This window comes from Xenopus laevis, chromosome 2S (assembly GCF_017654675.1).
Source record: "Xenopus laevis strain J_2021 chromosome 2S, Xenopus_laevis_v10.1, whole genome shotgun sequence".
NCBI classification, from domain to species: Eukaryota; Metazoa; Chordata; class Amphibia; order Anura; family Pipidae; genus Xenopus; species Xenopus laevis.
The window spans coordinates 55752946-55778917 of NC_054374.1; the positions used below are offsets into that span (position 1 = coordinate 55752946).

Consider the following 25972-nt stretch of genomic DNA (forward strand, 5'->3'; position numbering starts at 1 on the left):
AATATTGGAGAACACTAACTACGAACAGGGGGGTCACAGGAATTATCACAATTAAGATAAAAATAGCACAAATATCAAGAGGGATAATAATATGCCAAAATAGGTTTTAATTAAAGACACATTCAAGTAAAACACTTGTAGAAATCCACCACCGGGGCACCAAAGCAAATAGGGGAATAAAACAAGATTATTCAGTTTGAATATTTAGGATAATTAACTAGAAAATAATCTTTAAGCACAAGGCACCTTAAATTTGGAAGTATCAGGAGGAACTACAATTCTCATGAACCTTTGTAATCACTATTTGCACAAATTGTAAAGTATATGTAATATTTGTAAAGCAAATGTTGTAATCCACTGGGAGTATAGAACTGCATAAAGTGAATATCTATAACATGTAAATGGAGAGGCCCCTGTACTAAAGAGAACTACGAATCTCCATGACAACCCGTGAAGTAGAGGAGAACCAAACGGAAGCTGCGCAAAAGAGAAAGTGACTATGCTGGAACGCAAGAACTTGGAACGCATTGATCGGGAACAGGAGCGGTTACGGTGACGCTCGACCGGAACGGCTTTTAAAAAGGGAGACAGGAACCCACACGGATTATGCCTCTGAGGAAGCTGAGAACAACAGCGAAACGCGTTAGGCAAAGGTGAGCACACACCGGTCCACGAGAAGCACCATGAGGAAGTCTAAATCGCGCCGGCAGGACCATCCTCTGGGACTTTTGCAGTCATTTGAACTGGACTGAATGCGAACACCCTAAGGGGGTTAAATGTGAGTGCATTTACTGCTGATTTTATTTATTTATTTAATAAAACGTTATTACACTATCTTCGATTTTTATCCCTGTTCTGGAGCCTGTAGAGAGTGCCAATTCGGAGAAAAGATCAAAAAGTGAATCTGCTACATGCACAATGCCACAGGAGTGGTTTGTAAATAGGCAATTTGCCTAAAGGGTGGAGGTGCTTCGCTCTCGGAACACATGATTAATTGTTGTACAGGAAAACACCTTTCACTTTTTTATATCTACCCCTGGAACGTCTTCTTATTCTAAACTAACAGTTGCCCAAAAAAAGGAAGCACATTTGCTAATAAGCTATTCGAAACACATGGTGACATCCCATTCAAATTAACGTATTACGCTATGCTGGTTTTTAATTTCTGTTGCCATAGGCGCTGATCACCCTATATATATTTCTTTGTAAATATATATACTCGTTTGGATTTCTTTTGACTACAGTTGAGGGACTGTGAAGTGATCGGCAAGAAATAGCCTAAGGGACTGACATTTTGTAACTAATTACAAACTGTAAGCAATATATTTTTTTTTTATTGTATTATATTCCCACTCTATGTTTTGGTACACATTTTATCTGATTATGATAGAAACTCACAGGATTGCTTTTTAATGGTATAGACAAAAGAAAACGGAATATTATATAATCTTTTTACCATGAAATGTTGTATACACTTATGGACTTTAACAAAATGGTCACAAATTGTAAAAAATTGTAGACCACCACTAGGGGTCACAATAAGTTTGCCTATAAATTTTGCACAGCTTCTCTGTTTGATTGAGGAAGGGCCATGCGGTCCCAAAACATTTGATCACTGTGAAGTGTTTTGTGCACCATGGAATAAAGACTGGGAACCCCCCATTTGTAGCAGACAAGGTATTGGCATTAATTTTTCTTCAATTAAAACAACAATTCGGCAGGTTTTAGATGGAAAATTCTTAAAGAGACAGTACATGATAAATTTCAATATTCTAATTTTCGTTTTTTTTTTTTAAAATTTGAATTGAATTTGGACTATTCCCTAGTCGAAGTACACAAAAAATAGCTTAAAATTTGAATTTTTTTTATTCAAAAATTCACCTCAACCTTTGATAAATCTGCGCCTAAGTATGTTTTCCAATATTATGTAAAAAATTGGGTGAGATAAATGTGGCCAATTGCAATATTTTTATTTTGGCTTTCATCGCCAAACTTAGGAATTAAGGTTTGCGACTTGGTGCTTTGGAGTAGAAAGACATGCATACCCAATTTGGATTTGGGGGAATGTGTACTTTCCAAAAATATATGGTTTTCTGGGGTGAACGTACTTTTTTCTACCTTTTTTTCTACCTTTGCCCCCCATTGTAAATGTGCTGATTTTCAGTAAATGGAATTACAGAACTGATAGCTCAAATGGGGTGTCTACATTTTGGGGCCCCTTTATACCACATGCTTAGGTAAACCTATACATATTGGACTCAAACTCTCCCTCACTGATGCAACCAAGCAGGAGAGCTTGAAAAAAAATCAAGAGAACAGTGCTCAACCTCCACCTCCCTCTATCTCTCTGACAAGGAGCAAGGTTATGCACTTTGGCAAAAATAATATGAATGTAAGTTATACACTAAATGGCAGTGTGTTGAGAGTTTCCTTAAATGAGAAGGATCTTGGAGTTTTTATAGATAACTAATTCTGGGCAGTGTCATTCTGTGGCTACTAAAGCAAATAAAGTTCTGTCTTGCATAAAAAGGTCATTAACTCAAGGGATGAAAATATAATTATGCCTCTTTATAGGTCCCTGGTAAGTACAGTTGCCGGTTAAACACCTGCCAAGAGGGGGGCCGGTATTACAAATTTACTGGCAATGCAGTTGCCGGTAATTTGTAAAACCCTTTAAAAAAAAGCCCTTGGCCTGCCCCCAATTCGCACAGAACTTACCTTTTTTTTCCAGCGCTGTGGACATCTCTGCGATGTTGCTCCGCCCCTTTTGCGGCACACCACATAGCTCTGCCCCCTTTTCCGCATCACGGACCGTCCCCTTTTGGTGCTCGCCCCCACTGGCCAGTAATATTTTTTAGTAAAGGTGGCAACCCTACTGATAAGGCTTCATCTGGAGTATGCAGTGCAGTTTTGGACTCCAGTCCTTAAAGGGATACTGTCATGGGAACATTTTTTTTTTTTCAAAATGAATCAGTTAATAGTGCTGCTCCAGCAGAATTCTGCACTGAAATCCATTTCTCAAAAGAGCAGACAGATTTTTTTATATTCAATTTTGAAATCTGACATTGGGCTAGACATTTTGTCAATTTCCCAGCTGCCCCAAGTCATGTAGCTATACTTTGTTTCGGAGGGACAGAGGCAATATTGAAAAGGAGGAGAGGTATGTCTGTTCGTTAGGCAGGATTTAAAAGCTTATATAAAGGAGGAGGTTATGTTAGAAAATGAGGGGGCAGAAGTCTTATGGGTGGAGTTCTTCACCAATTGTAAAGAGTGCAGCAAATTAATTGTAGGTAAATGCTATAGACCCCCTAATGTAAGTGAGGAGGAGGAGAGTAAGCTCCTGATGCAAATAGAAAAGGCTGCTAGTTTGGGTAAAGTAATGATAATGGGGGATTTTAATTACCCAGATATTGACTGGAGCAACAGTACTGCTGCCAGATCAGTTAATGGGAACAAGTTTATAAACTTGTTGCATGACAATTTTATGGCACAGGTTTTTGAGGAGCCTACCAGAAAAAAATGCTATTCTGGATCTAGTCATCTCAAATGACCCAGAACTTATAGCAAATGTGCAAGTCATTGAACCCCTGGGTAATAGTGACCATAATGTTATATCATTTAATGTCTGGTGCAAAAAACAAATATATACTGGGGCAACAAAAACCATGAATTTTGGAAAAGCTAATTTTAGTACCTTGAGGGCTGCTCTACAGAGCATTGATTGGGGTATTAAGTTTTCAGCTAAAAACACAGAACAGAAATGGTTGTCATTTAAAATGATATTAAATCATTCTCAATTTATTCCCTTAAGGAGTAAATGTAGAAGCTCTAAGAATCATCCTATGTGGTTTAATACAGAAGTAAAGAAGTTAATAGGAAAGAAGAGAAAGGCATTTAAAAACTACAAACCTGTTGGGACAGAAACGGCATTTAATGAATATAAACACTGTAATAAATGTTGTAAATCAGCAATCCGGAAGGCAAAGAAAGGAAATGAAGAGTTAATTGTGGTAGAGGTGAAAACTAACGTTATAAAGTTTTTTAAATATATTAATAGTAAAAAGATGCAGGTTGAGAGTGTTGCTCCATTAAATAACGGTACCAGTGTGGTTGTAACAGATACAGAAAAGGCAAATGTGCTAAATCAGTTCTTTTCTTCAGTGTATACAATAGAGGAGTTCCCAGGCTCACTTTATAGCTGCACTAATGGCTCAGCTCAATCTAGTCAGTGGCTGATTCAGGATATGATTCATAAAGCTTTAATAAAAATTAATGTAAACAAGGCTCCAGGGCTTGATGGCATACACCCCCCGGTTCTAAGAGAGCTTAGTTCAGTTTTAGACCAACCCCTATTTCTGATTTTCTCAGATTCACTTTCATCTGGTATGGTGCCTATGGATTGGAGAAAAGCTGATGTTATTCCAATATTTAAAAAGGGATTACGATCTCAGCCTGGCAATTATAGGCCAGTAAGTTTGACATCTGTGGTGGGCAAATTATTTGAAGGCTTGTTAAGGGATCACATTCAACATTTTGTCCTAGTCAATGGCATTATGAGCAGCAATCAGCATGGCTTTATGAAGGATAGAGCAATTGCTCCTCTATGGAATTGTTTAAACAACAAGCTGGACAATTAAAACAAAGGTTACGATCAAGAGGCTACTCAGGAAAACATATCAAGAAAGCTTACCATAGAGCACTTTATACAGATAGATCACAACTATTAAATATCAAGACTAAATCTTAAACCAATGAGGTAGTTAGATTCATTACCACATACAATACCAACAGTAATTTGATTAACAATATCATTAATAAACTTTAGACCATTCTCAAAGAAAACTCTGTTCTACAGGATAAAGTTTCAGTATGTTACAGGCGTAGCCCCAATTTAAAAGACAGGCTCGCTAAAAGCCACTATCAAAACCCACGTAAAACCATCAATTTAAAGGGATGCTTCCCCTCTGGAAATTGCAATATGTGTAACAAAATGCTAAAAAACACCACATTAACCGATTGGTTTGACCAAGTTCATTACATCAACAACTATATCAATTGCAAAACCACAGGGGTAATTTATTATTTGGAATGCCCTTGTAACAAAAGATACGTGGGAATGAAGACTCAGATGTTAAAATTCCGAATACAGCAACATTGTAGCTCAATTCGGAATGCCGATAAAGCCAATAAAACAGAAAAATCATTATCAACAGTAGCATGTCATTTTAAAACTTTTCATAATATGAATCCAACTAATCTAAAATTCTGGGCTATTGAGAAAATCAACCTGGGCATTAGAAGGGGCAATTTGGAGCAGGAATTGCTCAAATGTGAAAGTTACTGGATTTTTTAATTAAATACTGTTTTCCCAATAAGAATCAATGAAAACATACTATTTCATGCCTTCTTATAAATTTACACCCCCTTCCCTTTCGTTGGACCCCCCCTTTTTACACGTGTATAACATGTTTCCCCACTTAGATATATTCACCTGGAAGTGAATTGGGTGAAATCTAATACATAGGGTTAATGTGGAGGACATTGTGTATTATATGTCAATCTAGTATGGGTGCAAATCTCGCGAGAACACGAGAGGACGTCTCTTAGCGCAGGCGTAAACACGCATAGATGTCATAACGCTGCACGTAATCTCGCGAGTTTTCTCAACGCAGGCGAAAACATGCACAGACGTCATAAAGCTGCGCAAAATCTCGCGAGATCTCTAAACACAGAAGTCTTTAAAAAACGTGCAAGCATGAGTGGACACCATTTGCCTTGACAAAGCTTATTAGCAAAACACGTCGGCAGAGCCTCTCTTCACAATAATTTGATTTTATTTGTTGCTCAGATCCTAATACTAGTTCGATCACTTTGGAGAAATTTTTTTTTTTTAATTTTTTTTAACTGAATCTGAATACTCATAGCCTGGTCCAGGGAACCACATTCAATTTCTTTTATTCTCTGTTTTTATACAGCACTGGTGGATTTGTGGTTTTTTAGGATATTTTAGCTCTTTCAAAGAGATTATTAATATATGTAATATACGAGACCACAGTCCTCAGTGTACTACTTTCTCCCCGTGTGGGGTCCCAGGGCTTAGAAAATAATAGGCAGCAGTTTCTTTGGGACTTCTCCACCTCTACACTATTTTCTTTTTCCTACTTAATTATCCTTGAATGACAGTCCTGGTTCCTTTTTCGTGACTAATTTTGTTAATGAATTACCTTTTGATTATATAATGCACTAGCACTTGCATAAATTATTTATTTCGAACCACACGTCGGTGACTGTATTAATTTAGCACTTGCACTTTATAACTTATTGAAATTTTGAATCAATTGTTTATAGACTCAGTATATAAATCAATAACAAGTCGGCACTAGCTATTTTTAATATACAGAAAAAGCAACTCCATGCTTTTCTGAACTTGTTGTTTGGTAATAGCTTAAATATTTAATTAAACTTATTAGAAGGTTTTAATTAACCAAGCAAGTTTTCTTTATTAGCACAAGCACTTTATATCTATCTATTGATTGGTTCACGGTATAATTTAGATAATTAATATAATTCATTTGAGAGTACTATCTTTTTCTCATTTTCAAATTTATGAAGGATAGGTCGTGTCATACAAATTTGATTGCTTTTTTTTTTTTTTAACTCTTTATTTAACATAAAGTTTACATTCACGACTTTACAAAATCTGCACAATGTCATCACAAACCTCAGATCAGCACATATTACGCATTGTACAAAAAAATGAAAGAAGGGGAAGAGCATGGCATCCACAATAGAAAAGAGAAGTCATACGCTTCCCAGGTTTACCTATACCCAATGAAGGGAAAGCCCTTCCGATTTATTGCTTACAATATCAGCGTTCCATAAATGTAAACAGAAAGAAAAAAGGGAACAAAAAGAGCAGACAGAAGAAGGGGAAGGGTAGGGAGGGAAAAAGAAAAGAAAGGAAAAAAAAAAAAAAAAGGAAAAAAGGAAACAACACTAAAGCATCAAAACTGTCCGAGCTCGGGGGAAATCAAGGAAATATGAGGATCCCAGTCTGGGAGTAAGTTAGCATGGTGTCGGGGGGTGTAAAGCGACCCAAGGAGACCAAACTTTCTCGTAACTCGGTAAACGAGAAGTGTGTAAGGCAGCCATGTATTCCATTCTTCGTATGTCCTGGATAGCTGTGTTTAGCTCAGTCACTGAGGGGGGCTGTGGCTTCTTCCAGTTGCGAGCTATGACCCGTCTAGAAGCCGTCAAAAGTGGCTAGCCTTTGGTTATGCTTCTTAAGCCCTGGGAGTGGAGACCCGAGCAGAAAAGGGAGTGGGTGTCGCTGTACAGCAGTCCCAAACAGTGAGGCCAACATGTCCCGCACCTCCTGCCAATAATGTGCCAGGAGAGGACACGTCCAAAAAACATGGTAGAGAGTACCCACATCACCACATTGCCTCCAGCACTCTGAGGACACTGACGGGTACAATGAGTGGAGCTTGGCCGGCGTCAAATACCATTGCATTAAAATCTTATAATTTGTTTCTTTGTGGGTCACACATATCGAAGCCCTTTTGAGGTTCTCCCAAATCCGAGACCATTGCGGGAGGGGTATCTCTTCCCCTAGCGCCTGTTCCCAGGCCAACATATATCTATGTTTTATGAAAGAGGGCTCAGTGTAGGTGTTAAGTACGCCATAGATGTCAGATATAAGCCCCCTTCTGGATCCCCTAGTTGCCATAATCGTTTCCATAGGGCTGAGTACTGAAGGGGCCTGAGAGCCCACCACTGCCAGGGCAAAATGCTTGATTTGAATGAACTGATAGAACAACGAGTTATTGAGCTCGTACTTGGCTTGAAGCTCCTGAAATGAATACAGTTTACGAGTAAGTGGATGATAAAGATCTTTAAGCTGCAGTAGGCCGGCTTGTCTCCAGGGCTGTGCGAAAGAGTCCTTGAGGCCAGGAGGAAAGTAAGGGTTGCCCCAGAGGGGGCTTAGCCTGTATGGTTCTGGGGATATACTGAACTGTACCTTAGCATAGTTCCACAGTGACACAGTCAATTTCACCGAGTTCAGTACACAGTCCTTGAGTTTCAACAATTTTTTCGGATCCCATAAAAAGGAGGAGATGGCAAAAGGAGAAACAGTATCATTTTCCAAAGACACCCATTTCCCACAGTGTGTCCTGGCCGACCATGCCACTGCCTGTCTCAGGTGTGCAGCCAGATAGTACCTAGTAATATCTGGAGCCCCCAGGCCCCCCCACTCCCTCGGGGATGTAAGTACCCTCTTAGAGATTCTGTGGGATTTAGCCGCCCATATGAATTTAACTAGTTTAGCCTGGATCTGTCTCAAAATCGTAAATGGGACTCGGACAGGTAGGGTCTCGAAATGATAAAGCAGTCTGGGAAGGGTCACCATTTTTACTGTGGCAATCCTGCCAAGCCAGGATAGCGAGTGGGAGGTCCATTTTTCAAGATCTACGCAGATCTTAGCAAAAAGTGGGGTGTAATTTTCCTTGTATAGGGCAGCATAGCTAGGGGTCAAGCGGATCCCCAGATATTTGATATAATCAGTTTTCCAATTGTAGTTGAAATTTAACTTCAGGACCTTGAGTTGCGGGTGGGGGATATTTATGGGGAGGGCCTCCGACTTGTCCTGGTTGATTTTATGGTTGGAAAGTCTACTGTACGTGTCTAAGATAGCGTGTAAATTAGGGAGAGATGTCAGTGGTCGAGTAAGAGTTAGGAGTACATCATCGGCAAACAGCGAAATTTTGTGGGTTGTACCCCTACGAGTGAGACCCATAACATTAGGGGAGTTCCGAATAGCGACAGCTAGGGGCTCTATCGACAATGCATATATCAGGGGTGAGAGGGGGCACCCCTGTCTGGTCCCATTGGTGATCGTAATGGAAGAAGACAGGTAGCCCTCTATCCTAACCGCAGCCGAAGGGCAAGAATACAAGGCAGACACAGCGTTTCGGAAAGGACCCCCAAATCCCATCTTGTCTAGAACTTTGTTCATAAATGCCCAGTTGAGGCGGTCGAAAGCCTTCTCAGCGTCTAGCCCCAGGACCAGAAGAGGGGTCTTGGTCGAATTAGCTAAGTCTATGAGGTCAATAGTCTTTCTAGTATTATCTCCAGCCTGCCGGCCCATGATGAACCCTACCTGGTCCTGGTTGATGAGCGAGGGCATTAGTGACGTCAAACGGTTCGCAAGAATTTTGCTAAAAATTTTTATATCCGCATTCAGCAATGCTATAGGACGATAACTTTTACAGGACTGGGGGTCCTTACCTTCCTTAAGGATAAGGGAGATGTGGGAATAGAGCATAGATGGTGGTGGTTTGGAGCCTGTCAGGATTCCATTAAGAACCTGTAGCAAGTGGGGACCCAGAGATTCCTGAAAAGTTTTGTAATAGAGGTAGGTCAAACCGTCCGGTCCAGGGGACTTTTTCGTTGGGGCCAATTTAAGTGTCTCCGCTAACTCTTCCATGGTAATGGGTTCATTTAAGTGATCATTTTCTTCCGTGGTGAGGGTGGGTAATGTGGAGGGAGACAGCAAGTCCTGAATATGCTTCCCCAAGTCCCGAGCTGTTCTCAATGGCAAGGGCGGCAGATTGTACAGGGAAGTGTAGTAGCTATGGAATGTCTTAAGAATTTGATCCCTAGTATGAACTAGGGTACCTTGCTTAGTGCGGATCGCTAGTATGGCCTTTTGGGCCCTCTGGTCCCGAAGCTTACGGGCCAACAGAGTGTGGGCTTTGTTGCCATACTCATAAAAGCGCTGTCGTGTGTAGGAGATGGCTTTTTCCGCCTGTGTGACATCTATGTCTTTGAGTTGAGCTCTGAGTGATGTTATGCGCGCTAGCGTAGAGATAGAAGGTGAGTGGCCATATCTGCTCTCCTCAAGTTTAAGCTGCTGCACTATTTGTAACCTACGAAAAGTCGCGGATTTTTTGAGGTTAGATGCTATAGCAATCAATTCCCCCCTTACCCATGCCTTATGGGCTTCCCACACTGTGAACGGGGATGGGACCGAGTCCTTATTCCTCTGAAAATATTCCACAAGGCCTGTGGACAATTGAGTTTTAACCGAAGAGTGGGCTAGCAGTGTTTCATTAAGACGCCATTGAAATGGTTTCCGTGGGAGTGGTAAAATATCTAGGGTCATTTCGACAGGGGCATGGTCAGACCAGGTAATTGGATGAATGGTAGAACTTTGCAAAGAAATCAGGGCTTCATGGTTAAGCAAAAAGTAGTCCAAGCGCTGTTGGGAACCGTGGGGGTGTGAGGCAAAGGTGAAGGTCTTTTCGGTGGGATGGCAAATACGCCATGCATCGTATAGGCAATGGGAACGAATAAATTGCCTAAATTGCTTGGAACACCTCTCCTTCTCATCCCCCACAGGTCTCCCCGAACGATCAGCTCTCGGAGAGAAAACCAGGTTATAGTCACCCCCAGCAATCAACAGTGTATTAGGTAACAAAGATAGTTTCTTAAAAGTAGCATTCAGAAAAGATATCTGCTTCCTATTGGGGGCATAAACGCAGGACAAGACAACGGATCGGTTGTTAAGCGAACCCTCCAGTATTACATATCTCCCCTTCGGATCCACGTGAGCTTTCGTAACTTGCAGTGGGAAATTTTTGTGAATGAGGATAGCCACCCCCGCCTTTCGAACCGGGGCTGAGGCTAAATAAGCCGTTGGATAGTGGACAGAATGTAACCTTGGGGAGTCCGAGAAGCGGAAATGAGTCTCCTGGATCATTAACACATCAGCTTTAAGTTTGCGAGCCTCCCGAAAAAGCAGATATCTTTTCAGAGTACTATTTAACCCCTTCACATTTAAAGTAACAATCTTAGCCATTGCCCTGGAGAGGAAAGCGCTTGTAGAAGGTACATCCCCTCTTTGACAACACACATAAGGCCCCCGAGCTCGGATCAAAAACAATGCATAGAACTTGACTTGAGAAAAATAAAAAATCAAACAAGAAAAAAGTCAACAGAAGTAGAACCCCAATAGGGGAAAGGAATGGTGGAGCTATATCAACCATGTTGCATTGCTCCAAGTGAAGGGAACACTAGCCCTTCTGTGGGGGGGTCATGGGCCAACAAACCGGCCTGGGTGAGAGCCGCAACACTCTCTCACTGAATTACCCGAACACCGGGCTGGTAGTAAAACTGGAAGTGAATAAAGGCATAGTTACGACTCTGTGGGTTCTTTCAGCAGGGGCTCCACCTGGTGCGATGGAGAGGATGGGTCTGGGGACCCAGGGAGTAGCCTAGGAGAAGCAGGACGTCTTGGGGAACGGTGCTGTCGGTCCGGGGTAGGCGAGCGGGGACTTGCGGCCTGCTGTTGCGATGCGTTGCTCCTTTTCAACCCCAACCTCCGCAGCAGGCCTGGGCCCTCTGCAGGATCACGGATGACAAATTGAGAGCCATTATGCGTCGCCACTAGCCGAAACGGGAACCCCCATCTGTATGGTATATGATTATCCCGCAGTACCGTAGTGATTGGTTTGAGGGCCCGACGTTTGGCTAGTGTGGTTGGCGATAGATCGCTGTAAATTTGCAGCGTATCGGATTTGAATAAAAGGTCTCGGCTGTTTCGGGTTGCCATAATAACTTTTTCCTTGGAGGTATAGTAGTGTAGCCGTAGAATGACATCTCGGGACTGCTGGGGCTGCTGGGGCCTGCTAGTGAGGGCCCGGTGTGCCCGATCTAGACGCCAATCCTCGAACGGGAGGTCGGGGACCAGGAATTGAAAGAGGGCCAGGAGGTACTCACTTAGTTTCGACGGCCCAACATCTTCCGGGATCCCTCGGATCCGGAGGTTTTGCCTCCGGTCGCGATTCTCAGCATCCTCCTGCTGGTATTGGAGGTGTTGAATTTCTTGCCGCAGAGACTTATTGTCGTCCTCCAAATAGGAGATGTGTTGCGTAACGTCCTCCATGGCATACTCTAGATGCTCTGTTCGGTCATCTATATTCCGAATCCGGTCCCAAAGCTCCTTCGTGGCGTCTGCTATAGAGTCTCGGATCGTGACTTTGAGTCTCTCATGCAGTTGTGCCAACTGGGCGCCCAGCACCTCCGCTGTGACCGGTGTTTGCTGAGACACGCTGTCCCGCTGTGAAAGAGTCCTCTGCGAGACATGCGTCATAGCGGCCTCAGGCTCGACGGCCATGCGGGTAGAGGCGGCCTTCACCGTATACCGGTCCATGGAGTCCTTTTGCTGCGGATTTCTACGCCTGCTCATGTCCAGCTAGGTGTTAGCTGCTCACAGATGTCCCCGGGGTAGTTCTGGAAAAGCTCAGGTAGGCTAATAACGGGGAAAGCTGACAGAGTGGTGCGGAGCTAACTCCTTAAGCGGCCATCTTGGATGCGTGCGCGCATGCGCCCCTTGATTGCTTTTTATGATGAGGTATGTAAGATGCTGGACAGTGGGGGGGCAGTAGATGCGATCTATTTGGATTTTGCCAAAGCATTTGATACTGTGCCCCACAAACGACTGCTTTCTAAACTAAGGTCTGTTGGGCTTAATGAAGTTGTTTGCACATGGATAGGAAACTGGCTACAGGATCAGGTACAGAGGGTGGTTGTTAATGGTACATTCTCTACTTGGAATAAGGTTCTTAGTGGGGTCCCTCAGGGCTCGCTATTGGGTCCACTTTTATTTAACTTGTTCATTAATGACTTAGGGGAGGGTATTGTAAGTAATGTTACACAAAACTATCCAGCCCAATTAATTCCATCCAGGATGTGGCATCCTTACAACACGATCTTGACAAACTGGCAATCTGGGCAGCTAAGTGGCAAATGAGATTCAATGTTGATAAATGTAAAGTCATGTAAGAATATCCAAGCCACTTATACCCTTAACGGGACTGCACTAGGCAAATCCATTATGGAAAAGGACCTTGGAGTCCTTGTAGATGATAAACTTGGCTGTAGCAAGCAATGCCAGTGAGCAGCATCAAGGGCAAATAAGGTCTTGAGCCCCCAGGAGGAGGGGGTCATTCTTCCACTGTATAGAGCACTTATAAGGCCCCATCTAGAATATGTCGTACAGTTTTGGTCTCCATCACTCAAACAGGACATGATTGTATTAGAGAGGGTACAGAGAAGAGCAACTAAGCTGGTTAAAAGTATGGAAAATCTTAATTATGAGGAAAGACTGGCCAAATTGGGGATGTTCACACTGAAGAAGAGGCGCTTAAGGGGTGATATGATAACTATGTATAATATATAAGGGGATCGTATAATAATCTCTCTAATGATTTATTTACCAGTAGGTCTTTCCAGCTGACACGAGGTCACCCAATCCGATTAGAAGAAAAGAGGTTCCTCCTAAATATTTGGAAGGGGTTGTTTTTTACAGTGAGAGCTGTGAAGATGTGGAATTCTCTCCCTGAATCAGTTGTACAGGCTGATACATTAGATAGCTTTAAGAAGGGGTTGGATTGCGTTTTAGCAAGTGAGGGAATACAGGGTTATGGGAGATAGCTCATAGTACAAGTTGATCCAGGGACTAGTCCGATTGCCATTTTGGAGTCAGGAAGGAATTTTTCCCCATCTGTGGCAAATTGGAGAGGCTTCAGATGGTTTTTTTTGCCTTCCTCTGGATCAATTAGCAGTTAGGTAAAAAAAACTTAAAGGTTGAACTTAATGGACGTCTGTCTTTTTTCAACCTTACTTACTATGTAGTGATAAAAACTTGAGTTTTAGTAAATATACTTCTATAGGTGTGCTCAGAGACCATGAGAGTAAAGTAAATTACTGTTTAAGTTACTATGTAATGTGACAGTTTTTTCCAGATCCCCCAGCAAGGTTTATATATAATTTTGACAAAATAAATCTATATAGACCCCTGTCTGGCCAATATCTCATTCCCAAACCATAGGACAGCCTCTACTTGTCTTGGAAGGCTTTGCAGTATATTTTAGAACATTGTTGGAGGGATTGGCTTCCATTCAGCCACAAGCATTACTAAGGTTGGATACCTGTTGGCTACTGACCTGCTCCTCAACTCTGTCTGTCCAACTTTCTCCCAAACTTTCTGCTTTCAAAATATCTCTTAAAACACAGTTATTTAGAGAAGCCTACCCTCATTCTGTTTAGCTAACAAATGTAATACCATATGCTACATCTCTTACCTTGCTTATTTCTGATCTTACCCACTCCTACGATCTCATTTTGGTTTGTAAGCTGTTTTTCAAAATACCTTCCTCACCTTTGTATCGGTTACTGGCTGCTATGTATGTAATTCTGTATGTTCTATGTATGTAATTTGGTATGTTCTTTGTATAAACACATTTATTTTATAGTGCTGAAAAATATGTTGGCGCTCTAAAAATACATGTTAAAGGGGACTTGTCACCCTAAGAAATAATTCCAAATCATATTTAATGATGTTCAACAAGCAAAATAAACTTAATTTACACTTGGAAAACACAATCATATCAAGCAGGCAGCCATTTTGTGAACACAGTTATGGCAAACTTTAAATCATGTCAAAATATTGTTTATGAGTCAACATCTAATTCTGGCTACAGAATTAGATGTTGAAGACGGAGGAGGAATGTAAGGAGTACAGTGACATCTAGGAATGGAGAAAATGGAGAAACTTCATATGTGACTACCACCTTCCATTTCCTAAGTGAAAACAGCCAAACTTCTGTTAGGGCTGAAATGCCATGAAGACCTTGAAGTAGGGACTGAGAAATAAGCTGTCACTGAGGAACAGACAAAAATCTTGTAGTGAGGGATTGAAAAAGTCACAGTCTAAAGTTCAAACACAAGACACAGCAGTCAGAATAGTCAAATACAGATTAGAAATCAGTAAAGTGTATAACAATAGTGCATTCAGGAAAAGTAAGGACCTACAGGCATTGCACCGGATCCTTGCAGATCTGCTCTAAAATCATCACAGATTGAGTGGAAGCATATGGCACACTGACATCAGGGGTGGCACAGATTACACAAACAGCACACACTTGCTCCCCAACCCTTATATTTGTTGTTTTTGTTTCATATTAATAACAATGGCAAATATAGTAAATGAAGTTGAAAAAGTCATAGATCCATCAATTTCAATCCTTTGAATAGAGTATGGCACACACAGGGAGCATGGTGCAGACAGATTATGGCACACACAGGCATAGTAGGACAGGCAAAGTATGACACACACAAAAAGCATAGGGCAGACAGAGTATGGCACACACACAGTGAGCATAGGACAGGCAGAGTATGGCACATACAGTTAGCATGGGGATGACAGATTGGGGCACCCACAGGCATAGTAAGACATGCAAAGCATGGCACACACAAGGGAAACCTATCAGGACCACTCTAAGATGAACAGCTCATACTGTGCAACAAACAGTAACACAATGCTGGTGCCCCTCCAGCAGTTTGTATGAGTGTGAAACAGGGCCGGAACTAGGGTTAGGCAGAGTAGGCACGTGCCTAGGGCGCAATGCTGGGGGGGCATCAGGCACATACCATCTCTTTCTCCTACCCCTAGTCCGGTCACCGGTCTCTGCTCTGAAGCCGGCTGTTCCTGGCTGAGAGGGAGTGTGGATGTGTCTATATACGCACCCTTTCTGGTGTATGCATGCTTGTGACCATCCACACGTGCACGCACACGCCAGTACATGCGAGGTGGGGCGACCGGCAAGGTTGCCTAGAGTGCCTGCCCGCCTTGGCATGGCGCAAGCGTGAACAGGTCAACAATGTGGGCAGTTTCAGTCTGGGCCTCAGGTGTGAACAGTACAGGGTTTAAGGGGTGTGAACAATAGAGATGTTACAGGTGTGAACAATGCAGTGGGGATTACATGTGTGAACAATACAGGGGACTACAGTCTGAATTTGAGGTTTAAACAATTCAGTGGTCATTAATTTCTGTAGTGATACCTTTTAAATCTTACACATGGTAAGCAGACACACTTTCATGTGGGGGGCAGTGGGATGCCAGTTGGACAGCCCTGGGCCAAAGGATAGATTCCAAAGAGTGGTGGTAAATGGAACATTTTCTACTTGGACAAGTGTTAGTTAGTGGAGTACCACAGGGCTCTGTACTAAGTCCCTTGCTTTTCAACTTGTTTATTAATGACCTGGAAGTGGGCATTGCAAGTTATGTTTCTGTTTTTGCTGATGATACAAAATTGTGCAGATTGGAAAATGAGGTTCAATGTTGATAAATGCAAGGTTATGCATTGAGACCATGTGGCACTAACGTGTTTAATTTTTTAATCCAAAAACACTCCCTTTGGAGCAGCATCTTCGACCAATCGCCTCCCCTCCTGGGGGGGGTACGTGGTCAATGCCAATATATTTTAACGTCGGCAAGTGATGGCCATTTTCTAAAAAATGTTCAGCCACTGGTCTCGATGTTCGATTGTCCCTAAAAGCTGTACTTATTGTGGAACGACGTGCATCCATTCTAAGGCGCAGAGTCTGATCAGTTTTCTTATATATAAGGCCGCAGGGACAGATGATCAAATAAATGACATGAGTAGTAGTACACGTAATGGGATCTAATAGCAAAATGTCTACCTGTATGAGGATGTATAAAACTCTGGCCAGGAGTCACAAATCAACATGATGTGCAATTTGGACACCTAAAGCACCCCTTCTTTCTATCCGTGAGCCAACCGGTCCTAATTTTTTGATAACATCCTATTGGGTCAGTCTTAACCAGTAAATTAGGTAGGCTAACAACACTCCTATAAACCATCATTGGGGGCTTTGTAGTATAGGTTTTAACCCACTGTCAGCCTGTAGTATGTTCCATGTTTTACACACCACATTTTTAATTTGCCCTGACACTGCTGGATACTGCAAAGAGAACACCATTCTATGTGAAGACTGGTTTCTCTTTTCACTATCCACCACTTTTCTTTTAGCTTTATATAGGGCTTGTTTGCGTAATCTTGGTGGGTAGCCCCGTGCTAGGAATCTGCTTTCCATCTCCCTAAATTGTATAGTTTTATTCTCATCCGTGGGATTAAAAAATTAAACACGTTAGTGCCATATGGTCTCAATGAACCAATGTCCCTAACATGTTTTTTGCACCAGAGATAGCTTGGTTAGAATATTACCAAGCTGAACTAAGATTGATACATAGTATTTCCCCTATAGTGTTTAGTAACAATACTGATATTTTGATAATATGCAACATTGTTGCTATTCAATAGATATGGATATGTATTTTGTACTATGGCATTCTTAAATTACTATGTATCTTTGTGATGTGAGTTGGTGACTTCACTTGTTGTATCCTATGTGAGTGTATAAAGCATTGTTTTTACCAACAGGTGGGATCTTGATAACGGTCCAAGGCCTGGACCGAAACGTCGATCCTTGCCCTTTGCTTTTAATGATTTGATAAATAAATATGTTTTTTTAAAATTTCGGGTGTGCGCTGCTTACTAACATGGACATGTGAATATTCAAGGATGCAGCAGAGAGTGCGAGAGACCCTTTTTGGATATATATATATATATATATATATATATATATATATATATATATATATATATATATATGTAAAATATATGTGAGGGTATGGAGGGGTGTGTGTATGCTGGGTTTTATTTGGAGGGGTTGAACGTGATGGAACTTGGAGTTTCAACTTGATTCAACTATGTAACTATGGATGGAGCATGCTGCATTGCCAGTACATGGGCATGGTTTGCTGAACTGTGCTATGACTACTTTTGTAAGGAACACATTTTCTATCTATACAGAGAAATACCACAACATTATGCCAGCATACATATTTCCCTGTACCTTACACAATAAAGCAAGAAAACTGTACAGTATAGATGTCCTGTCTACCCTATGTACAATATATTTTTTTATGTTTATTTTCATGGCAATCATCCTTATAGTTATAATTTTACATCCACTGCATACTATTTCTACAATTCACTTCTCTTTCTTGTTTATCTTTCAGTAACCAGGCTTCTTGTTTTAACATCTCCTTACTTTTTATTGTATTTACAATGTTTGTTTCCTGCTTTTGTCTTGCCCCTGCATACAGAAATATGCTGTCTATATACAATGTCTCTGTCTCTCAGCATTCATACTAGCTGCATTTTAATGCATTTTTGATCTTGACTGTTGATTGGTTTAGCTATAACCTTTTGGGGGATGTGACTCTACCAGTACTTCTGCAAGTATCTGCCTCATCTCCAAATGACACTGTTTATTTTGTACATTCCTGAATGTGTAACCCTCTATACTGTCCTTATTGTTGCCATAGTGTCAACATTTTTAAAATCTGTTTATCTGTGGACATTTTTCTGTTTTAACAGCACAGAATGCCAGATATACTTGGAACAAAAAGACTTTCATACATAGCTTAGTTATAAATATATCCTGGAAAAGTCTACACTGATGAAAAAGCAGATAAGGAGATATTTCATTACTAGTTATAAGAATATAAAAGGAGCATACAATAAGCCCTCAGGTACCTTAGGGACTTTAAGCTGGCCATACATACCCAGGCTGTTTGATCAATTTCAACCATACTGCCAAAACACCTGGGAACCTTTTTAGACAGATAATCTCAGTTCTAGTTGATCTAGCTGAATGTTGATGATCAATAGAAAATTGCCCCCCCCCATACATTATCTATTTGGCCCACAGGCTGTGTTTGGCAACCATTAGAGAACACCATTTTGCAGAACACAAGAACATCCCCTGAGATTAGAAGAAAAATATTTTTAAAGTAAATATGAAATTGTGTAATACCTAAATTTTCTTTACTGGTAGATGCTTTATATTAGTATTGTCCAGTGATTATTTTGAGCACACCAAAAGAAAATATTTGCAAGTAAGTTTTAAAAGTTATTTATTTGCTTACATAACTGATCTGATCATTATTAAACAAAGAAGTATTTGGAGATCTTTGATATGCTGAGGGCATTAGAATTCTTTTGAAGGGCCACACAGGTCTTAAGTTGGACAACACTACATTAAATTGTTTTAAGGAAAGAGTAGTAGCATTTTTAGCAAATGAGATAACACAAAAGCAATGTTAATCCAGGGATTGGCACTGTTGACATTTGACCTATGGTGAAAACTGAAGACTAATTGAAGTTGAGGAGTTTTTTTTCTCTGTATCAGCTGTATCTAGTTGAAAGGTTGGTAGAAATGAGCTTAAAGAATAAGGAAAATGTAAATGACTAAGGGGTGCCAAATGTCACCATGGCAAGTGCTACTGTTAGCATAAAACTGTACTGTCCCGAGGTTCTTCTTCCTTCATTGCAGATGGAACATGCATACACAGTAGAGTGAAAAGACTGTTTTTGTTGTTTTTTAATTAAAGTTAAAACTTTTTGTTCAGTTCAGCGTTTTACTATAATGCACATGCGCACACATGCTGAGAGAGAAGATGCAGGTAAAGGATTGCATTGTGGAGCTTGTGGAGGAGAAACCCTTGCAGTTTTCTGCCTAACATTTGGCATCTCGCAGTGATTTACACTTTCCTTCTCCTTTAAGTGGTTATCTCAGCAATATAGAGGGAATATCCATAAACCTAGCAGATGACTGCTACAAAACAGGTATAAATTGAATACATTTAAATTCTGATTTGTGAGTTACAATAGGGATTACTGCTTACTTGGGCATCTAAAATATTTCCTAAGTGGGACTCAAATCAAAAAGAAAAAAAAATGAATATTGTTATTTCTTACTGCCTAAATAACATACTGTGCTCTGTTTGAAATGGTATCTACAATTTTTGTTTGTCTTACATAGACATCATACGAATACCTGATGAAGAGATGTAATTTTTTCTCAAAAGCTTACATTATTACAAATATCTTTTAGCCAATAAACTGTATCACATTTACCACAAAGAAACATTCTTCTTTTTTGTCTATCATAACAACCAGAGAATTTAGGGTGATGAGAGTTGATGGATGAAATAGCTGAAAAGTCCACTGGTCAGTTAATTTAAACTAATAAATACATTTAGGTTTTGTGTGGCTCTTTTAACCAGTGATGTTATTGGAGTGTGTAGGGGCCCATAGGGTTAATACACCCTGTGGTTTTAATTCCCTGCACTTCCTGATGTCCCTAGTTGCTGGGCAGATGCCCATGTAGCTAAATGTAATTTGCATATTTGTATTATTGGCCAGGAGGCGCTGTGACCACATCCGGTCAAACTTCAGGATAGCAAGTGAGAGGGGGTGGATCTTGGCTCTTTGGCTGCTGATCTAGCTGGGGAGCCTGGGTAAGGCAAGGCCCAGAAAAGCCATGTGCTCTAGAGGAACCAATACCTCTAGAGAGATAATTCGTGGAGCAGGGACCCCATGAATGAGGCTAGTGAGTGGCAGTAATATAATGTTATAGACTCTCTAGGAGAGGCAGAGAGGCAGAGGGAAGCAAGAAAAGGCAGCTTTGTGCTCCATCAAGGAGGTGTAGCAGGGACTAGCTTCTCAGGCTATAAGATTTGCCTACAATGAAGGGACCACAGTGGATAGGGTGCCAGGCTTTAGGTTCTCCTCCCTGACCACTCCGCTGTGTGGGATCCAGACCAAGTTTGAGGTATTTCTGCCTGGAGGTATGCTGTACTGCCTTGACTACAGCCTCATGGAATGCACCTGCCTCTACCTCTGAAGCTCTGTGTGAGCTGTGTGCCTATATATATTCTGCCTCTACCTATGCACTCTTTGTGAGCCTGCCAGCTCTGTGTGAGCTGTGTGCCTATATATATTCTGCATCTACCTCTTTCAGCTCTGTGTGAGCAGGGTATGCATATATATTCTGCAGATGCCTCTGTACCAATGTAAGTACAAACCTGTGGATTTTTTTTTGTCTCTGACAAATAAAAGTTTATTCTGTTTGACTGCAAGAACCTCTTTGCGCCCATTCTTTTCCTGTTTTATTGCACAGTAGCCTGTGCGAGTTGTAGTTACACGACACCACACCTGAAATCTTCCACTTAGCGAAGGCCCTAGCCTGAAGTGTTTGAGTCACCTATAACCCATGCTCTAGTTTACTAGCTGATGATTTTTTACAGTGTTTTACAGACTTAGTGGCAAGTCAGAAAATTGCAGAGACTTTTGCCTGGAGCACACAGCTTACCTGCTAAACTATACATTTGAACAGAGAAACCTTTATTATGAAATGATTTATAATATTATCATAGACCAGATAATTGTAATGCTTTATTATTTGCATCTGTATTTAAAGCCAGTTTAATGCTTACCATGCAGAAAGACAGATCTGTCCATTTAACCAAAAGGATTTGTTACCACTACTTTGTGCCACAGGCTGCCTGACAACCATGATCTACATAATAGTGATGCCAATATTTATTTGTGCTTATACTAGAACATCACTTTTGACTTTCAATTTTTAATATACTTTTAACAAAAGGTTTACATAATTCTATTTTATGAAACAGGATGGGGAACAAGTTAAGTTTTTCAGGCCTTGCATATGGCCCTTGGCTGCTAAAATGGGCCATTCATTAAATATCATCATTTACTGTAGCTTGTGAATAAAAAAAATCTACTTGGACCAGCTTTCTGGAAACAATTTGTGATGTGCAGTGTGATGGTTTGGTCCAATCAAGTACTGAATAGAAAATCATACGTGGTGTTTATGAGCATAACTAATATATACTGCATTATTGTTTCTTTTGACATTAAAAGAATACTCCTGGCACTGATTAAAACATTTTTATATTAGCTAAAATTTATTAAGTCACATGCTGTATTTTTCTGTCTGATATCTGAAATGCTTTATCCTCTGTGGTCCATCCTAAAGGCTGGTTATATTTAGGTGTAAAGCCTACAAACAGGATGCTGTAGCAAGGATCCTGACCAAAAGTTGGACCACAAATATATGCTTTGTACCCCATAAAGACTACATTAAGGTCTGCTGACAAGAAATTAAAGAAAACTTTATTCATACAGGAGTATGTACGTGGACTATGTGTATTTTTATAACATTTCAACATATTATGCAGCGTTGTACAATAAATGGTTATATACAATGAACATACAGGAAAACACACAACCACCAATAACCACTACAAGACGTAAAGAGGGCCCTGCCCAAAAGAGCTTACGATCTAAAAATAGACATACAGTAGCACGGATCAGACTATTGCAGATACTGATTTATATACTGACTTAGACTTCTATTTAATCAATACTGAATATTATTTACCCACTTCCATATTAATCTTGACTTCCTTTCAATGATGTGCTTTGATTACAAGATGAAAAACAAGTTTTTTTTAAAAAATATTTGCTTTCCCACATTGTTCTAATTTTTACTTAGAAAACAATGTAACTATTTTCCCTAGCTGTCGATGCAAATTTTAGGCTACAATCAAAGTATATAATTTTACAATTGTACTCACCTTAAGCTGGGATTTGGAAACTTTTCCACTTTTCTCTGTATCCAATGATGTAAAGGCATACCACACAGACTTTAGAAGCTCAGTCCTTAGCGACATGCTGTGTATATGCCACACTCACTCACTGTCATGCAATTGTGCTAAAAAAAAATATAACAGACTCACTCACTACTCTCATGCAAAACACTGTAAAATGTGTTTTCTGTCAAATCTCAAGAAAAATACAGCCCATTACAGGAACAGACATTTGGTGTTCACTGCTACATCTGCCCCATCACATAAAAAGCCTGTGACACCCTTTTACACTCTTATACATATAAGCATCAAGTACCAGAATGTCCTCACAGCAAGATACCCACTTTCAAACACACAGTCTCTTTCAGAAGCAGCACTCTGAATGCAATGCTCTGCTGTACTTCGATGTCTTACACACCCCTATAAAATTTCCAGACAATGCTGCAAAATGTTATAGAACACCAGTGAACACAACCACAAATAAACTCCTGCAAAGGGAAATGCAAAGCCACGCCACTGTGCTAGCAAAAACTGACATTCAGCATTTGCTGCTGACAAAGCCACCCAATTACATCAATTGTGTCAACACTCATAAGTCTTAGCTGTATTCAGGGCCAGAACTAGGTATAGGCAGAGTTGGCGCCCGCCTAGGGTGCAATCATGGGGGGGGGGGGGCTCAGTTTTAAGGAGAATTTTTTTCTTTTTTTTTTAAACCTTGGTTTGCTTGGTGTTTAATAGTTTTTCAATATTATAAACTGCCTGTTTCAACCCCCTCTTGCCCGTGATTCGTACTGTGGGTAGAAGCAATTCCCACCTTCCATTTGGCTGCTACTGGCACAGATACATATTTGGGGGCAATATGATTGATTTTTTGGCTGCTGCTGGCACAGGTACAGATTGGGGGCAATATGAGTGTTTGGCTGCTGCTGGCTCAGGTACATGGGACAATATGGTGGTTGCTGGCACAGTTACACAGATGTTTGGGGCAATATGATGGATTTTTGGCTCCTGCTGGCACAGACACAAATTAGGGGCAATATGATGGATTATTTTGGGTGCTGCTGGCATAGATACAGATTGGGGGTAACAATATGATGGATGTTTTGGCTTATGCTGGCACAGGTGCAGACAGGGCGCTTGGGAGCAATCTGAGGGATAAACTGCCGTTGGCACAGGTACATGGGGCATCACTATGGCTGCTGGCAAAGGGGCAATATGAATGGTAAGGTGTGAAATTGTAATGCAATACTGGGTGGGTGGGGCACTGATTGAAGCCCTTGCCTAGGGTGCCAAAATACCTTGGCCCGGCCTTGGCTGTATTTGTGAGTAATGCTTTTCCTCTGTGACAAAGCAAAGTTTTTGTTTCTTTTTTCAATTTTCAGTAGGCCTCTGTTCTGTAACTCATTTTGTGCATCAACCTATATACCATGATGATGCCTAGAAACAGTAGACAATGCCTCTCATATCTGTATTAACCCCTTGTATTTTCCACAATTTGTTGTATTACCAACCATTTAACCTCCTCCCCAACATCAATACTTGGTATTACAAAGTGTAAAATTTCCCCCTATAAAAGTTATAGCAGGAGTACAGCCTTTGAGACCTGTGCTTTGGGCAGGATAAACTTTTCTCAAGAAATGCAACCAAACAGGCAGGTGGCAGATGACAGCTCATGGAAAACATGACCAGAAAGAAGTAGTTCAGACCATCATATGTGGGTTTATCTTGTGGTGTCATGGTGGTTTGGCAACTTTATACTAAATGGGCTGCAGGTATAATTACCCTTATGTTCTAGTTTCTGTCGCCAATACTCATCTCTTGAATCAAAACAAAACCAATGCTTACTCATGCCCACAACTGATATTATCTACTTCTAAAAGTATATCATAAAAGCACTGATGTACTGTATGTTACAAAAAACTTACCCACATCAAATTTATAACTTTGTTATAGAACTTTTCTAAACCCTTTTCCAAGGGGTTAATTTGACCTTCCACTTGGCCTGCTTGGGCTGGAATCTTTTTCACTGAAAAATAAGATAATTCATTAAGGCCCTGTATCAATTAGTGAGAATTACACGATTACCACTAACACTAGTTACCCTCTAATTCCAGAACTCAGGGATTTAGATACTAAAATATTTTTAAAATCAAATTTGCAAGGAACATATTATATGGGAAGGGTTCATGACAGAGAGAAGTGGAATTATTTACCTGACCTGGCCTCATAGTTTGTACTTGGATGGCATTCCCATAAAGGTCATAGAATACAGATGAAAAATAAACGTAAAATAAACTAAACATTCTACTTTTATAAAATGTTGAGTCTCCACTTCGAGAATAGCAGTCCAGCATTTTATTGGCTATAGAAAATGAAATAGCAACATTTCCTAGATTATGCTTCCTGTTAGTGAATTTAATTATTCTAATCTACATAGTACATAGTAAGTTAGTAAGTTAGTTTGAAAAAAACACGTCCATCGAGTTCAACCTTTTAACTTCTTTAACCTGCCTAACTGCCAGTTGATCCAGAGGAAGGCAAAAAAAACCCCATCTGAAGCCTCTTCAATTTGCCTCAGAGGGGGAAAAAATTCCTTCCTGACTCCAAAATGGCAATCAGACCAGTCCCTGGATCAACTTGTACTATGAGCTATTTCCCATAACCCTGTATTCCCTCACTTGTTAAAAAGCAATCCAATCCCTTCTTAAAGCTATCTAATGTATCAGCCTGTACAACTGATTCAGGGAGAGAATTCCACATCTTCACAGCTCTCACTGTAAAAACCACTTCCAAATATTTAGGCGGAACCTCTTTTCTTCTAAATGGAATGGGTGTCCTTATGTCAGCTGGAAAGACCTACTGGTAAATAAAGTATTAGAGAGGTTATTATATGATCCCCTTATATATTTATACATAGTTATCATATCACCCCTTAAACGCCTCTTCTCCAGTGTGAACATCCTCAATTTGGCCAGTCTTTCTGCATAGCTAAGATTTTCCATACCTTTTACCAGCTTAGTTGCCCTTCTCTATGCCCTCTCTAATACAATAATGTTCTGTTTGAGTGATGGAGACAAAAACTGTACAGCATAATCTAGGTTCTCATGAACAAATCAAGCTCAGACTGCTTGGAAACCTTAAAATTACACATCACTTTGCTCCAGTCAGTTCTGTGTCATTCTCAATATATTCTTCCATTTATGCTTGAAGTGAATGCTTCCAAAACAGTGGTGGGTGCCAAAGATCTTCTCTTTAAGTGGGCCTGTCACACAGAAACAAAAATCTGTATAATAAAAGTCCTTTTCCAATTAAACAAGAAATCCAATTTCTATTTTTTATTAAAGCATTCATAGCTGTTGTAAGTTAATTTAAAAATCTCAGCTGTCAATCAAATATTTGTCTGCAACTCCTCTATGCCTTAGGCATAGAGGCGGTGCAGACAATTACTTTCACTTTCCATTCAGCATTTCCTAGAAGTCACTGCTCATCACACATTCCCCGTGTAGCCAGGGCATGGGGATGAACATCGGGTCCCCCATTCTGGTGCACAAACAAGATTCTTAGATGATGCAAGGCTAGCCT

General features: G+C 40.6%; 2 protein-coding genes across 4 annotated transcripts in view; both read right to left on the reverse strand.

Annotated features, from left to right (window-relative positions):
- Positions 1 to 24864, reverse strand: part of ppard.S (peroxisome proliferator activated receptor delta S homeolog) — a 71083-nt gene extending 46219 nt beyond the window's left edge. Inside the window, exons 1-2 of one of the 3 annotated variants that reach the window (XM_018248095.2) lie at positions 24316 to 24864; positions 22379 to 22515 (exon numbers count right to left, since the gene is read on the reverse strand). The gene's annotated coding sequence lies outside the window, so the exon portion shown is untranslated. The remainder of the gene's footprint in view (positions 1 to 22378; positions 22516 to 24315) is intronic. The other 2 variants (XM_041583008.1, XM_041583009.1) reach the window with 2 other exon arrangements.
- A 554-nt stretch (positions 24865 to 25418) lies between these two features.
- anks1a.S (ankyrin repeat and sterile alpha motif domain containing 1A S homeolog) overlaps positions 25419 to 25972 on the reverse strand; it is a 184458-nt gene continuing 183904 nt past the window's right edge. The window contains exon 28 of the mRNA XM_018248197.2: positions 25419 to 25652. The gene's annotated coding sequence lies outside the window, so the exon portion shown is untranslated. The remainder of the gene's footprint in view (positions 25653 to 25972) is intronic.